Genomic DNA, 17,062 nt, shown 5'->3' with positions numbered 1-17,062 from the left:
ATTCCAAATCTATGATAACATGATTCTATTCTATGACTTGATTTCCCCCATTCCTGGCAGTAAACGTACAATAACTACCAATGAAATAACTAATAATTCAGTGCCCTGTCATGACACTAAATCTGCTGCCCAAGGGAGTGTCATTCCTTTGCCTAGGTGGAACCCATTGACTATGCCGATAAGATCTGAAGATCAACAGAGATTTCACCTCAAATTTAGGAGGAACTTCCTGACAGTAATGGCTGTTCGACAGTGGAACACACTTCCTCAGAGAATGGTGGAGTCTCCTTCTTTGGAGGTCTTTAAACAGACGCTGGATGGCTATTTGTCCGGGATGCTTTGATTGGGAGTTCCTGCTTGGCAGGGGTTTGGACTGGATGGCCCTTGTGGTCTCTTCCAACTCTGTAATTCTATGATCTGTCGAGGCACACAACTCCCATCCCTGGTCTAGCACTATGGCACAAAACTGGTCATGGGAAACAGCAGTCTATGTAAGTCCAAGTAAACTCTAACACTCTTGGTTTTTACAGGGAGAAGCCCATCTCCCTTGCTTCAGGTCTAGCTCAAAGCCCTTAACTTTCCCTGCCTCTTCCCTGCTTCCACCATTCCACCTTCCTTGCCAAGATGGCTTGATTAAAAAGCTGCTGCTTCTGGAATAGCTGCACAGCTGGTGATCCTGTCAGCACCCCTGAGCAGAAAGTCGCTGAAGATTAAAATCTCCCATTAGTGGGAATGTGAACTTGGCAAGAAATGTAGTAGATTCCCAAGCTGTGAACACCTTTGTGGGGCTTCCATGTCCATACTAGACTGGGAATGAACCTGCTTTTTAGGCCTGCCACCGGAAGACTTTCCTTTTGCATTTCATTTTCCTTCCTGCTCTGGTAACACTTTTGGTGTGTTTCTCTCCTCTAGTTATTTACCAAAATCATCAAAAAGTCTTAATTTTCAAACTGGAACTCTATTTTGAATGCCAAGCATCCCATCATTTCAGACTGTTCATGCATTTGATTAAAACTTGGCCATTCACAAATGTTGCTTTTGTAAGAGTTACCAGGTCCCACTTTTAAACTAAAACACAGAGTTAATGACACTGTCCTATGGTAAATTTACAGCGCTTCATAAATAAAGGTTAATAATAATAATAATAATAATAATAATGAACACATTCCTTTTCAATATCTTATTTCTATATTAACACACAGTAATCCACAGTGACCTGTAACAGCCATAGAAACTATCCAGAATATAAACAGACACATACAGAATTAATTGGTTCATATTATCAGAATAAAACATGTCAAATCAAGGTGCATTATATTCAAAGCCATATTTTAGCCCATGAGGCAGATAATCCCAAAAGTGCCACTTCCCATCCCTGACAGTAAAAATACAACAATACTGTACCTTAATAGCTAACAATTTCTTGCTTTCTCATTGCACCAAAGATCTGCTGCCTGAGGCAGCTGCCTCACTTCACCTAATGTTGTGTGTGTATATATAATGAAAACTGTTAGTCTCTTTTACTAAGCAGGTCTGTTTCTGTGTAGTCACTGGACCATCAGAAAATACTACATTGCCTCCAATTCATGTTTCGTCTTTGGACTACATTCACAGGACTTTCTGGGGTGTATAACTGCCTCTACCAGTGCTTAGTCTTGAGAAAGTCTACACATAATTGTGGAGCAAAATGCAGCCATATTTTAAACATGTCAGCTTTGGAGCACAGAGACAGCTATGATACCACCCACCTGCTTTTACCCCCTCCCCCCCCAAATATAGGAAAACATAGTCTTCATATCACAGGTCAGAATATGAGCTCATAGATGCCATAATTATTTGACAGTCTTCTGGCTACTGTGGGTGTTACTGGATCATTGTAGATTGCTAGATGTTGATCATAGAATCAATCATAGAGTTGGAAGAGACCACAAGGGCCATCCAGTCCAACGTCCTGCTATGCAGGAACACATAATCAGAGCACCCCCGACAGATCGCCATCCAGCCTCTGTTTAAAAACCTCCAAAGAAGGAGTCCATCACCCTCCAAGGGAGTGTGTTCCACTATCAATCAGCTCTTAATGTCAGGAAGTTCTTCCTCATGTTGAGGTGGAATATCTTTTCCTGTAGTTTGAATCCATTACTCTGGGTCCTATTCTCTGGAACAGCAGAAAACAAGCTTGCTCCATCCTCAATATGATATCCCTTCAAATATTTAAACAGGGCTATCATACCACCTCTTGTTGAACCATATCATCTGATGTTGAAATATGCTGAAATGGAATATTATCTAGTGTATCTATTTTATCCTTTATGCATTATTACAGAAAGCCTGTCTTTGGATTTGGGCCACTGATAGAGATACAAATGAAGACTATCAAGGGTCTGCTAGGACTGTGTGTATATTTTGCAGCTATACCCTAAAAAAGTCAAATTTATATTGGTTGAATAACTCAGCATCCAGAAATGTCATTTGTACTCCCACCCCACTGTGGCTATTAGTGAGGAGAAACAGTTTGTACAATTAGCATCTGGGTGAGTGTTAAGTTCACTTCCCTTAGGACAAAACCTGGGGCATCTTCAGATCTTTTATCCCAACTTTTAATCAAAGTGTGTGTGTGTGGAGGGGGGGGGGAAGGGGGTGGAAATGCAGAGTGCCATGCATGGGTTTCCTATATCAGGTTGATTTTGGTCCTTGGGATCTGTGAGACCAAAGACAATGCTGGTGCCTTTTTTGATTAGGCAGTGAGGCAGCTGCAGCAGACAGTAGATTCTGGGATGTGAGAGCGGTATTGCCTGCAGAGGAATAGCATGATGATGGAGAACAGAGCTGCACTTGTCATGCAAACTGATCCTTTGCCCCCTGAGCTAACCTGGTACCACCAGGTGCAGGAAAGAATGCTATCCTGTCATTAGCGTGGAAGTAAGATTGGACTTTCAATGTAGTTTGATTCTCTGCATGAAATCGGGTGAATGGGAAATCTTGTTCTTTGCTCTAGGCAGCATAATGTCTTGAGTCAGCCTTGTGGCAGGAATTGAGATAAAACATCCCATAGTAACAGAAAAAAGGAAGTCTATTACACAGAGATACAGAGAACATCCTCCAGGTTAAGCCAAGGAGAAACTGAAGTTCACATTTGGGTTTGAAGTGTGGAGCCAAACCTTCACTTGCAGGGTTTTCCAATAGCCTGATTTAAATGGATCTGTTGTTGACTTAGCAAACTGTTTCACTGCAAGAGAATCTTTTCCCCTTCTCCCCTCCCTTCCTTTAAAGCTTGGTGCTTGGGCAAAGGCGAGCATAAAAATGGGCCAGGCCGCAGCTGACGAAATATAATAATGCCAACCACCGGCTATGGAAATCAGCCTGCCACGTCTCTCGTGCATACACACACACAAACACACAGCACCACCCGAACAGACTGGCATGGCCCATGTTGGCACAGGTTCAGAGAACCCTCCTGTAGCCTTTCTCTCTCTCTTTCTGTGTCTCGTTCAAATCAAAGCGCAGATGAGCCAATGGTAGTAGGATAGGGAGGGAGCTTGTGCGGCACGTCCTCACCTGCCATTTAATTGGATGTATTTTTAATTAATAGCACCTCAGGGACCCACGCGAGACACTGCCGGTCTTTGAATAGGGACTGGGGAGGAATTGGGGAACGTGCAAGGATTGGACCGCAGGGTGCGCTTAGCGGGCAAACACTGCCATCAATCAAGGACCACTTTGGGCTGTTTGGATGGAGCACAGCATAAAGGGAAATGGGTAACGGGCAGGCGGGCGGGCGTGTAACATAAGTGTACAACAGGCAAAGAATCAAAGGGAATAATTTGCCCTCCTTCCTTCTAAGGACAAGCCCTGGCCAACTGGGAGAGACTTCTGGGGGCACCTGCAGACAGAAGTCTCAAGGTATGCATGAGCTGCTTCATTTTTTTTTTATTGGGGTTTTCCCTACCATTAGGCAGAGACTGAAGCAGCCACCTTAGGCAGCAGTTTCATGAAAGCACAGCAATTTTTTTTTATTGAATTTGTTATTGTTATATTCTTTCTATCAGGGACAAGGAAAGGGGCTTAATGGGATTTTCTGCTTCATGTGCAAAAATCATGTAGTTGGATTTAATTGCTGGGCACTTTGACTCAGAGGAGAGGGCAGGCCAACGTTTGCTGTTCTGCCTTAGACTAATCCTGCTCTTTACATTTGGTTCCTAATGGATGAAATTTCTCAATAGTGAGGTTTTAGCACCTTTCCTTTGAGACTTCTTGGAACTTATCTCTCCCCCTCCGAACTGTGTGTGGTGGGGCAGGGTATGGTTCCTCATCTGTGGGGAGAGGCACCTTATATACACTCTAAGGTGAGATAGATATTATATATATATATATATATATATATATATCAGGGCTACCTTTTCAGAAATCAAGTGAGATGGCGATGTGCAAGGTGTGATTCTCAACAAGGCTAAAAGAGGGTTAGGGAACATTTGACAGCAACTAAATCTTATGAAATGCATTTTACTCTCCTAAGGGAGAGGGCATGCAAAAGCTGGGGGACCAGTAAGCCATGTCACAGGGAAGGGGAGATCTGGGGGAGCCCAAAGTATTAGCTTTAGCTCCAGAGCCTGGGTTCGGCCCTATTGGCCCAAAGCTTTGATTCTGGGATCAAGCCATATCGTCTGCGACTTGGCTCTAAGGATGTCATTTAATAGTAGCCCTTAATTTCTTTTTACAATCTAAACATGATAGTTATCTGTGATCTAGTCAGTCAGTTTTGGGGTTCTCTATGAATTTTCTGTCTTATACTCACCCTAAGAACTGTGCAGGTTGACTAGTTAGAACAGCTTGATTCTGTTCTGTTCTGGACTGTCCAGTTTGAATTGGATCTGGGTTCAGATTCATTGTTTCCCTTTTAAAGTGTAAATGGCCAGGAACTTCAATGAAACCAATCCCATTTATGGTTGGATTCAAAGACCTTGCCGTGGTAGCCTGGATCAGTATGCAAAGGAATAATTGAGACTAATAGTATGGTACTCTGTGCAACTGTGATTGATGTGTAACATATCATGCTTAATGAGATCATCAAGGGCTTTGCAATATCCCTAAAACATCACCAGGGCACCTCCCTTGGTCTCAGAATTTGGGTCTGAAATCTCAAAGCATGGGATAATTCTGACCTGGCAACACTACTATTCTTATGTGATCCACAAGCAAGGTCTTCCGTTACATAATCTCAGGCTCAAAAGGCATCCTCGTTTGGCTTAAGTGATGTTGGTTTTTGATCACTAAAAAGGAAGGTATATCTTGCCTGAGAGAGCCAGTGTGGCATAATGGTTTGACTAATGAAATGCAACTCTGGAGACGAGGGTTTTATTCTGAACTCAGCCATGAAACCCACTGGGTGACCTTGGGCAAGTCACATGCTCTCAGTCTCAGGGCAAGGCAATGGCAAACCTCCTCTGAACAAATCTTGGCAAGAAAACCCCATGATAGGTTTGCCTTAGTGTGGCCATAAGTCGGAAACAACTTGAAAGCACAACAACAAGAACAACAACAAATGCCTTGCCTAAGACAACCCTATGAGATCCATGGGGTAGCCATAAGTCAACAGGCAACTTGAAAGGCATATACACAAAGACACATGCACACACATGTCCTCCCCATTCAGTCCAGATTGATAACCTGGTGGGCACTAGTTTTTTTAAAGCCTACCACCCCACCCACCACCTATATTAGAGACCCAACACAGATCAGTTTCCAGTGCAGCTTTCAAAAGCTCTCACTACAGGTTCTAGCTATGTTTTTAAAATATTGTCTAGTTTGATCCAGTTTCATTTTCTTCTCCAGGAATATTTGTGACTATTTGTGAAGACAAGCAAGCAGAAGCAACCTGCTTATGGCAAAGGCTATATACGTCATACACAGCACAGTGGTTGCCTTTATATTCTGTCTCCAGTGACTTAAGAAGCATTTGCCTTAAGATGAAGCCTGGCTCTCTTTGGCTTAATGGTGTGTGCCGATTTCTCTTGCTGCACCCTGCTGCCGAAATGAGACCGATTGAATAGTCTGCACTTATATGGGCAAATGCAAATCAGTTTGAAACCAGTTTAGCTGTTCTCCTAGTTCCTCACAGACACTCCTTGGTATGGTGATTTTTGCTGAGAACAGTATTACTAACTTCATGTGTTCAAAATTTCCTCATTTGGAATATTGATTAAACAGACCTGAAGTGGTTTGCGACATACCCTCAAAAAGCAGAAACAAAACCCTAGCCAGTATTTTCCCACAGGCATTTTCAAGGCTATGTTTCCCTAGGGGAATGAGGAACAGGAGGCGGACATTACAGAATATTGTATTGCAGCTTTATGCCAAGTTCACCCCCCCCCATGCTTCTGTGCTGAAAAGATATGCTTTTTTGCACTATGCAATTATAGTGTTTTTGCACTATGCAATTATAGTCTTATGAATCTGCTTTAACTGGCATGGCAGCATCCTATGGAATCCTAGTTTTTGCAGGCTAGAGAGAATTTCTTCAGATTTTGCAGCTGGGGAATTCTAGTGCTTCACCAGACTACAAACCCCTGGATTCTGTAGGATGCAGTCATGGCAGTTAAAGTAGAATCATAGTACTATAATTCTGTAGTATGAAAGAACTCCTGTGATCTTGGAATATAGAGAGGAATAGAAAGAGCCACTGTGATGCATTGGTTTGGGTGTTGAACTAGGACCATTGAGACCTGCATTCAAATCCCCGCTCAGCCATGGAAGCTCATTGGCTGACACTGGATGAGTCATAATCTCTCAACTTCAGAGGAAGACAGTGGTAAAAAACCCCTCTGAACAAATCTTCTCCCATTATAGGTTTGCTGTAGCGTTGCCATAAGTTGGACAACTTGAAGGCATACAACAACAGCAACAGAAGTTACTGAATGATGTATTCAGTGATTGGGGTTTTGTTTGTGCAGAAGTGGGATAGCCTGGATGCAGAAACCTAACAAACCAAAAATTAATATACTGTAACAATCTGTACTGAATTTTATGCATACTTTTTGAAAGTCAGTTTACCGCTGTTACAATAAATGTGGGGTGACTATCTTTCTTGTCTAAGGACCTATCACATAGGGACAGTTGGAAGTATAAACGGGGATTATCATGCATTCGCAATTAAGATTTTCACACAACATAGCGATAAGATTAAATGGCCATTATCCTGCGAATGTCCTGTGAAAATTGTGCAATTGCAATAAAAGTTTTTACACTATGTTGTGTTGAAAAGTAATTCAAGTGCTATTAACCTGTGAATAGCCAGGCAATACACAGCAGCAAATCATTGACGGAATTTTCCCATGAATGATTTGTTGCTGTTTATTGCTTGGTTATTCCCTGGTAATTCCCAGGATAATAATCGATGTGTGTAAAAATTTTAATTGTGATTTAATAGTAATTGTGCGACTTTCATGAGATAAACGTATAAGATGCTTCTTCCCTCAAGCATTTGATTTAAATTTGAGCTGCTGTCTGACAGGTGGAAATTCAGCAGGAATCGCTTTCTTTACCTCTAGATTTCTGTAGTTCCTGAAGCTGGCAAATGGCACAGGATGCCGGTGGAAGTCGAGAATACCATACTAAATTTGTTTAAACTATTGCACAATCTGAAATGAAAATAACAGCTTGCAATTTTTCCTGCATAGGTTACCCACTCTTCAAACACAAGTTCTTTTTCCCGTGGAAGCCACAGCTAGAGTTCAGAATGGATCTTTGTGTGGAAGGGACAGACTGGAGTTATGGGGAGGGAACATCCACTGGTTTCTGCCTCATCTGAGGAAAAGCTCAGCACAAAAGTTGAGTATTTGCCTGTATTTTGTATAGCTAAAATAAAACAGCTGGGTATGTGTGTGTGATGGTGTGTGGGTGAAAGGGAAAAAAACTTCACCAGGTCACTGTACAGTTGACATTTGTGGCTTTGACTTCCGCAGATTTGATTATTTGCGTTTTTGAGTAATATGTTCTCTCTAGGAATCTCTAAGCTCTCCAGTGCAATTCTGCTGGAAGCTGACCATAGAGTTGTGCTGGAAAACCTAGAAGTTCCTAGAGAAAACACTTCTCTAGCCATTTGTAGGTCCTCCAGCATGATTCTATGATCAACTTTTGGCAGATGTTGACCACAGAGTTGCCCTGGAAGACCAGGAGATTCCTAGAGAAGTGTTCTCTAAGGTAAAAAGAATAGTGGTTTTTTTTATTTACAGATTTTCCACGGTGGTCCTTCACCCCTAACCCCAGCAAATATGGAGGGACCACTGTATGTGTGTATTTATTTTCATTAGAAAATGTTTCTGTTTGGGATGGATAGTGAGTGCCGGAAGCCCCAAAGATCAACGGGCTTTATGTCTCCTTACCTTTGTGGAACAACATAAAGCGCTGATTAACCAACCCACTTTCATGCACACACACTCATTCTTTAATTCTTAATTTCTTCAGCCAGACTTTGCTTCCACTGCCTCCTAAAGAAAGGCGGAAAAGCTAGACTGGTCTCGAAGAGAAACCTCTGGAAATGAATGCACAGCTGGTGCTGTTCTCCTCCTGCTCAGCTGTACCAGCCCCCCTTTGCCTTCTGGCGAGTCCCCAGTTGGCAGTGCTGGGGGAAGGGGGTGAGGATGGGGGGGAGAAAGGAAGAGAAGGGAGGGAGAGTGGGTTCCTGCTGGTAAAGAAGATGGTCTCTGCGGTGATGCGTGAGGGCAGCTGCCCTGCAGAAGGAGAGAGGGGAAGGAGCTGGGGAAGGGTGGGAGGAAGAGTCAGGTGCTTGTGGTTTTTAATGTAGGCCACTCATTAATATTTAGTGTCATTGGAGGATGGCAGGGAAAGTGTGAATGTGTGGAAGGGAGGTTCCTCTTGCTTGTGGCAGTCAGCCTTTTCTGCGTTGGAATGTGTTTGCCTGGGCAAGGATTTAGGTGTGCCAGATGCTATAGTCGGTGCTGGTCAGGCTTGATCTGGAATACTGCGTTCAGTTTGGTGGTACCTCATTTTCAGAAGGTTATAGACAAGTTGGAGCAAGTTCAGAGAAGGGCAACAAGGAGGATATGAAGTATCGATAACAAAATAAAGGTTGAAGGAGCTGGACATGTTCAGCTTGGTGAAGAGAAGACCGAGGGGTGACATGACTGCACTTTTTAAATATCTCAAGGGCTGTCACAGGGAGAAACAGGGCAGGTCTGTTTTCTGCTGTGCCAGATCTAATGGTTTGAAGTTCCAGGAGAGTAGATTTCCATTGAACATTAGAAAGAATTTCTTGACAGAAAGAACAGTTCAGCAATGGAAACTAATTGCCTAGAGAGGTGGTGGGGTCATCCTTCTCTGGATGTATTCCAAAAGAGGATGGACTCAGCTACCTGCTAGAGATGCTTTAGCTGGAGATCCTGCCTTGAGCAGAGGTTGAACTTGATGGCTCATAGGTTCCTTCCAAATCTATGCTGAGCCAGAAGAAGACCTCTCTGGAGTATTCTTTGGCCTAGAGACTTTCACACAGAGGGAGGAAGGTCACCACAACTACTACTCCTGAATGTTATTGTACCTCAATTAGGGTTGTAAGAGTAAAAGCTGGAGAAGGTCTCAGTGCCTTTAATGGTTGTGCAGAAGTGGGGATTTCAACAAGTGTTGCTTCTCATACAACTAGGTAACTTACTGAAATTCTCTCTTCTGTACCAGGGTCGTGGAGTCAGAGTCAGTAGAAATGTACCAACTCCAACTCTAACTTCAAAACAAAAACGAATAATATTATAAGAATATATGGTAAATATATCATTATAGTTTAACTTTTACAAATAATTAAATGCCTAGTTTGTTACATATTTGCTTTCCTGGGAATTTAGGAAATTCAGAAATTTTTAAAGACAAATTATTTTATATTATATCACAGCAGCCTGTTGATTCATGTGGAGGTAATGCCTTGTGTGAGAGCCAGTATGGTGTAGTAATTTCAGCGTTGGACTATATTCTGGAGACCAGGGTTCGAATCCTGGTTCAGGCCTGTAAACACCCCCTCGGTGACCTTGGGCAAGTCACACTCCCTCAGCCTCAGAAGATGGCAATGGCAAACCCCCTCTAAGGAAACATGCCAAGAAACACCTGTGATAGGTTCATCTTAGGGTGGCCATAGATCGGAAACAACTTGAAGGCACACAATAACAACAAACAAATGCCTTGTGCTACCATTTTACTACAGAAAAATGTGTTATTTCTTAATAATATGCATTTGCCATTTGTGAAGGAGTCTGAGGGGGACAGTAGAAAAATAGAGGAGTCAGAGCTGGAATCGAAAGTTTAGAGTACCAACACCACAGCTCTGTTCTGCACAAGCATTAAAGATACAGGGACCCTCTCTAGTTTTCAATCTGGCAAGCCTAACCCCAGTATTGGGTAGTTATTTGTTGCCAGATAACAACATAGTTCCAGGGAGAAATATACCATCATGCACAGAAATGTTGCCAACTGCTGGGGTTGGCTGAGAGGAAGGGCAATCACTTCCTAAACTTTTAATCTCAAACTAATCCACAGGCGAAGCTGCTTTTAAACTTTTAACAGACTTAGTAGTTTTTGTTGTGAGCCAACCTGGATCCAATACCGAGAGTAAAGCAGGATATAAATGTAAATATGAAGACATCAGAACAAAGATGAGTAAAAGTGCTGGAAGGTTTCTGTGCATATGTTGCTGCCTGAGGAAGAGGAGCAAATGCCCACATTCCATACCAGTCAAGGTGCAGCATACAAAGGCCAGTCAAGTCATTTAGGTACCTGAACAGGAGAACCCTACAAGCACTACCCTTTAGCAGCAGCACATTTATAATAATAATCAAATAAATAATGTTCTGGTCTTTCCTGACACCCCAGTCATCAAAGTCTACATATGCACTGTAGAAATAATCCAGTTTGACACCATTTTAACTGCCATGGCTCAATGCTATGCAATTCTGGGATTTGCAGTTTGTTGTGGCATCAGTGCAAAGCTCTGTCAAACCAGATTATTTCTGCAGTGCGGATGCAGCCTAAGATACCTTCTCACTCCAACTAATAGTAGGACCAGTGCACACACATCTTAATTTATAAGCTGCCTCATACCACCCAACATTTCACAGATGAAAATCAAGATTGTCAGCAAGCAACATCAGAGTGTGGTCAAAATGGCAGAAAAAACACCAAGATTAGAGAGGCTGCAGCAATTTGCTTTTACCTTACCTTACTGGGAAGTACAAGATTCTTTCCTCTCTCTCCTGCTGATGAGTGTAGTTGCACTTTGAAATAAGCTGTGGACAAACAGGGAAAGTGGGAGGGAGAGAGTGAAACTGGGACATTTTAAAAGCAGATAAAAATAGGACGACAGAGGATTAATTGGGATTGTCCTTGACAAATCTGGACAGTTAAGTATATTGCCTTGAGCTTAAGAGGTGACCTGATAGTCATGTTTAGATATTTGAAAGGATGTCATATCGAAGAATGAGCAAGCTTGCTTTCTGCTGCGCCAGAGATTAGGACACAGCAATGGATTCAAAACTACAGGAAAAGTGATTCCACTTAAACATTAGGAAGAACTTCCTGATATTAAGAGCTCTTGGACAGTGTATTACACTGCCTCCGAGTGTGGTGGAGTCTCCCTCTTTGGAGGTTTTTAACAGAGGCTGGATGGCCATCTGTTGGGTGTGCTTTTATTGTGTCTTCTTGCATGGCAGAGTTGGACTGGATGGCTCTTGTGGTCTCTTCCAACTTGATGATTCTATAAGTCCCAGAATTTGGGGGAAAGGCAAGCTATTAAACTAACACTGCCTGGAATATGCCACATTATCCAGCAATACTTCACTCATTCCAAGATTCTTAGATAGAATCTGAATCACTGATTTTTGAAAGCTCCAACTGGTAACACCCAATAGGCTATGAAACAATGACGACAATGATGATAATAACTTATAAGTATCCATGATGTGAGAAGATTTTTAAAAATCAAATTCTTGTTCATTCTGAATAATATTTTTTGTTGTTGTTGGGTGCTCTTAAGTCATTTCTGACTTATGATGATGTTAAGATAAGACCATATCATGAGGTTTTCTTGGCAAGGTTTGTTCACAGGAGGTTTGCCATTGCCTTCCTCTGAGACTTACAGAGTATGACTTTTCTAGGGTCACTCAGTGGGCTTCATGTCCAAGCTGGGAATCGAACCTTGGTCTCCAGAGTCGTAGTCCAATGCTCAAACCACTACAGCACACTGGCTTCCTCTGATAAATAACAGTGCATGATAAATAAAGACAATACAGAAACAATAAGCTCCCGACATTTATATTTATAGTGTTGTTAATTCCTTCTGTGTTAAAGGGTAATCTCTATTAAATTAGTGTGTTTGCTCAGGACTCAACCCTTGAACCAATTTTCAGTGTCAAGGTTCATTCTTGGCATATGTAAAGTAAACATAAAAGATAAGTGCTTCTGAGCATGAACAGAGCTTATTATCTTTACTACTAAAATCTTGTACCTTGGGTCAGAAAATCTAGGTATACTGCTAGGTGGGGGGAAGAGGCTCACTGCCATAAAACTGAATGTGTGCATTTGGCATATACAGGAGCATTTCTTCACATGATATGGTCAGTCCCCACAATCTTTTATACTCTTTTTAGGATGATGGAAAGGCTATGAAGATCAGAAATATATGTAGATCACCTGTTACATTGCAGGCATGGTGTGTTTGGGGGACATTTTCTAGTTGTGATGCAAGTAGCCATAGTCTGTCTTCACAATTGTGAATAGAAGTGGAGTTTTTTGACTGGAATGCAGAGCTTCCTGTTATTCCTCTTTTAACAAGTCAAGCACACTTTCAAAAGCGGCTGCACAAAACATGAATATGGCTTCTCAGTCAGAGGGTTTAGAATCAACATGTTTGTGACTGAGGGAAGCTAAAAGTTCAGAGACTTGAGAGATGAGTAAAAAGGAAGTAGAGGTGGGCGGGTTTGGGTGCATCTACTCTGTAGAAATAACACACTTTGACACCACATTAACTGCCATGACTCTATCTTACAGAATCCTGGGATTTGTAGTTTTGTGAGGTATCAGCACACTTTGCCAGAAAAAGCTAAAGATGTTGTTAAACTACAAATCTGAGGATTCCATAGGATGGAACTACAGCCTTTAAAGTGTTGTCAAAAAGCATTATTTCTTCACTGTAGATGCATCCCTAGATAACAGGACAAGTAAGTTATGATGTATATGGTAAAATCATTAACTTGGCTCATTTGCCTAGATATTTTTTTGCAGTGATTCTGCTCATGGATTATCGCGAATGAATTGTGCCCTTGCATGCACAATCTGATGGTAGTGAAGTACAGGTGCTCTCATTTCTCTAGAGAGTGGGCATCATCTCTCTTTCATCCCTTCTCACGCTAGTCCTTGAGTAACTACTTGGGGAAGCAGTGCTGAGCCACAGGAGACTGCCACAATTATTACCTTAATCTAGCAAGTTGCTACTTCCCACCCACCCTCAGAATTTTTTTCTTCTTGTGCCTCAAAAGATCTGCAGGGTCATATAAAGACACGGGGGGGGGGACCCTTAAAAACCCACTAATTTGTTTTTAAAACAAATATTTGTAGGAACAATTTGGGCTGCAGTAGTGTGTCTACTTCATGATGTGGGGGCCAGAAGATGCAAGGATTGGCACATGTATTCTGGTAAGGCCACCCACTCCTTCATACCAGGCTGATGCTGTGGAAAGGTGCTGATCCTGCCAGGTAAAGACTGTCCTGGACCCTGAAATTTCAGGGCCAAAACCTGAGAGGGATTTGTGAAGTCATGCCCTGGTGATGTTACAAGGTTGATGGTAGAAGGAATTGCCCGTAGTGATGCCATTTGGCATGATATATGAAGCATTAATGACAGTTGATCAAAGTATGCCATTCAGATCAAAGCCACCATGTTATGTATGACAGAAGATGAAAATGCATGTACACACACCTTTTAAGACAGTTCTGTCATCACGAGATTCCTTTCCCTTTCCTGTGGACTGGAAAAAAGAGGTCAGGCCCTGAGATCTGGCAACCTGAGTCCTGAAGAGGAATTTGGAGGAAAGGCAAACAGCAGGAGGTTATTCTAAGCATAATGAATCAAATTTAGAGGGATAAGAGAAGAGTCAAAAAGGCAAAGAAATGGAATATGCCGAGGCGATAGAGTCCATAGAGATATATAAATATATAGACATAGCAGAAAGCCTGGGATAAACCCAGACTATCTGGGTCAAACAGTGACAGCTGGCAAGGAGGGTGCCACAGGGAAGGACAGCTGCCATCCATCCGTGACCTGCAGTGTGTTTTGTGTGTGTACGTTGGGGGGGGAGCAAAGGAAATCTTTCATAAGTAAGACATTGGCAGACGGTGGCAATTCCCACCAAATATTTATTTGTTTCTCTTCTCTCCTTCTATTATAATCTGGACCATTTCTCCCAAGCATAGCCCTTCCTTTTTAAAAATTGTTCAGTTAGGATTAATGCAAGTAACTGTATGTATAGATGAAGTGATATGTCACTTGCCCCAATATGGAATATGTCATCTTCACAAAGTCAGACATCTTTTTCAGGAGGAAAAGGCTCTTCTAAAAGGTGCCAATATTTCCTAAAAACAAATATTATTATTTTCTTCAGAAGCTGTTTTTTTAAAGTGCAGTTTAGTTGGATACTAAACATATGAGCCATGGTGGATTAGACCAAGGCTTATGGCTAGCATTCTGCTTCCATGGTGGGCAATCGTATGTTCATGGGAAACCCATACACTGGGCCTGGGTGAAATAGTCTTCTCCTGTTTGTGTTCCCCAACATGGTGCCTCTGTTACTGAAGTACTATGGTACCATCAGGGCAAGTAACCATCGACAGCCTAATTGTTCATGAAGTTGACTAACTTCTTAAAGCCAACCAAGTTGATGGCCATCACTACCTAGTTCCACAAAACTATGCACCATGTGAAGATATACTTTTTTTATTTACCTGTCCTGAATCTCCCACCATTCAAATTCTTGAGGTAGTCCTAATGAATTGTATTATAGTATTATGTGAGAGAGAGCTAGCATAGTGTAGTGGTTTGAGCATAGGACTAGGACTCTGACTCTGGAGATCAGAGTTCAGGTTCCTACTCAGCCGTGGACACCCACTGGGTGACCATGGGCAACTCACACTCTCAGCCCCAGAAAATCCCATTATAGGGTTGCCATAAGTTGGAAACGACTTGAAGGCACACAACAACAATTATGAGAGAGGGAGAACAGCTCAGTTTTCTCCACACTGTATGTTATTTTATACACTTTTATTATATCCACCATTGCTAACCCCTGCCCCTTAAGAGACCCAAACATTATAGCCTTTCCTCATAGATGAACTGCTCCAGCTTCCACAACATTTGGATTGCTCTCTCTCTCTCTCTCTTTTGGCAGTTTATGAATTAATTACAGTCCACATGATGAAGCAACCAAGAGTGCAACCCTTTACATTTCTACTCAAAAAGAACGTCCTTGTGAATTAGATGAGTTTGCTCATATTTGATTTGATTTGCTTTAAGATTAAAACTTATTGAAGGGGTTGTAGCCCTAATTACAAGCCCTCCTAAACAGAGTATGCTCGTTTTAAGAATGTTTTGACCTGTCTGTTCTTACAGAGATTCTAAACAGCTTATGGGAAACAACATGAAATAATTCAAATTAAATATTTCTGCTGTAAATAGAATGCCTAGAGATTCTTCACTGTGTTCTGATAATCTCCAGTCTCTTGGGGCTTTATGCTATTGCTGTTTATTTCAGTGACTGTGCTGCATTTTCACAGTTCAAGATGACCAAAACTGACACAACTTGTTTTGTAGACTCAGTGCAAAAAAAAACTTATACAGGAAGGAAGACAGATCCTGATTTAAATACATCTCCAGCCATTATGCTTTAAATTCTGGATGGCATAAATATTTTTTAAAATAACTGCACCATCAAGCTGAGATAGTCTCCATAGACAAGTGGCTCCAGACTCTGAGAAAGCCCTATTCCCGCAGCCCATCAATGTAACCTTCTTCATGGGAATGGACTTAAAACATACATAGACCGCTCCTGTGACATAGCACCCCATCCCCGAGCTTTGGGGACATCACTGGTTCCATGTCTGAGAGGGCTTTTGCTAAAGTCCTCTTCTGTTAATAGGTCCTGACATGATTACCTGGCTGTATTGATAGCACTCCAAGCAGCACTGGTAAACCCTCCAACTTTTCACAGATTAAAAATGGGACTTGTGTCACCAAGCAAGGTCAAGATGGCAACAGTTATTAATGAGGAAACACAGACAAGTTAAGAGAGGCTGCAGCAGTTTGCATTTGCCTGAACCTCCTGGGAAGGGCAAGGCTCTGCCTCCACCTCTCCTCTACCCCTGCTGAGTTAATGTGAGTGCAAACTACTTCTGCAGTTGAAGCTTATGGAGGATAAAGGAGGGAAATGGGAGGTTGAGAGAGAAACTGGGACATTTTTTAAAGCAGCTGATAAAACAAAATGAGAGAGAATTAATCAGGACTCTCCCTGCCAAATCAGGATAGTTGAAGGGCATGCACTTGTAGGCTGGGTGGGTTTAGCCACTTTTAAATTTTTCTATAATGTCATAGAGGGATTCTATGAAAACCCAACATCAGTGGGTCATAGTGGATGCCCATGAATGTCAGGTGCTGCTGCTGGTCTTATATGTAGACAATTTACTGCAATGACTTTGTGTGATGTGTGGACTATAAACTAGTTCAGAAATTCCTGGTGATTGACTCCTCTTCCTTTTGTTCCCCCCAAGCAAAGGGAATGAGAGTCTGCTTGGATTTGTTGGTCAGTTCAGCTTGGCCTTGCAATACATATCTCTCTATGTATGTGTATATATAGATAGATATGTGTATGTTAGTGCCTGCCAATTTATTAGCGTTATTCCAACATTGTGATGCAGCAGGAGTAAGGGAAGCAGATGCTCCTTGGTTGTAGTCTTTATTGTTACCTAGAGACAAGCTACTGGCATTTTCCCAGAACCAGCCCCCCTCCGCATCACTGCTGCCATT

At 42.1% G+C, this 17,062-nt stretch overlaps 1 protein-coding gene across 4 annotated transcripts in view; it reads left to right on the top strand.

Moving 5' to 3' along the window:
* Positions 1 to 17,062, top strand: part of CDK12 (cyclin dependent kinase 12) — a 151,032-nt gene that overhangs the window by 65,265 nt on the left and 68,705 nt on the right. For 3 of the 4 annotated variants that reach the window (XR_016281883.1, XR_016281882.1, XR_016281885.1), the window contains one exon: positions 7,674 to 7,823. The exons of the other annotated variant lie outside the window; for it this stretch is intronic. The gene's annotated coding sequence lies outside the window, so the exon portion shown is untranslated. The remainder of the gene's footprint in view (positions 1 to 7,673; positions 7,824 to 17,062) is intronic. 4 annotated transcript variants of the gene reach the window in all.

Source organism: Sceloporus occidentalis, unplaced genomic scaffold, assembly GCF_023333645.1.
Source record: "Sceloporus occidentalis isolate IW3139 unplaced genomic scaffold, rSceOcc1.0.p SCAF_7, whole genome shotgun sequence".
Lineage (NCBI taxonomy): Eukaryota > Metazoa > Chordata > Lepidosauria > Squamata > Phrynosomatidae > Sceloporus > Sceloporus occidentalis.
Note: the sequence above shows the minus strand (reverse complement) of the source record. Positions and strands in the feature narration are given on the sequence as shown.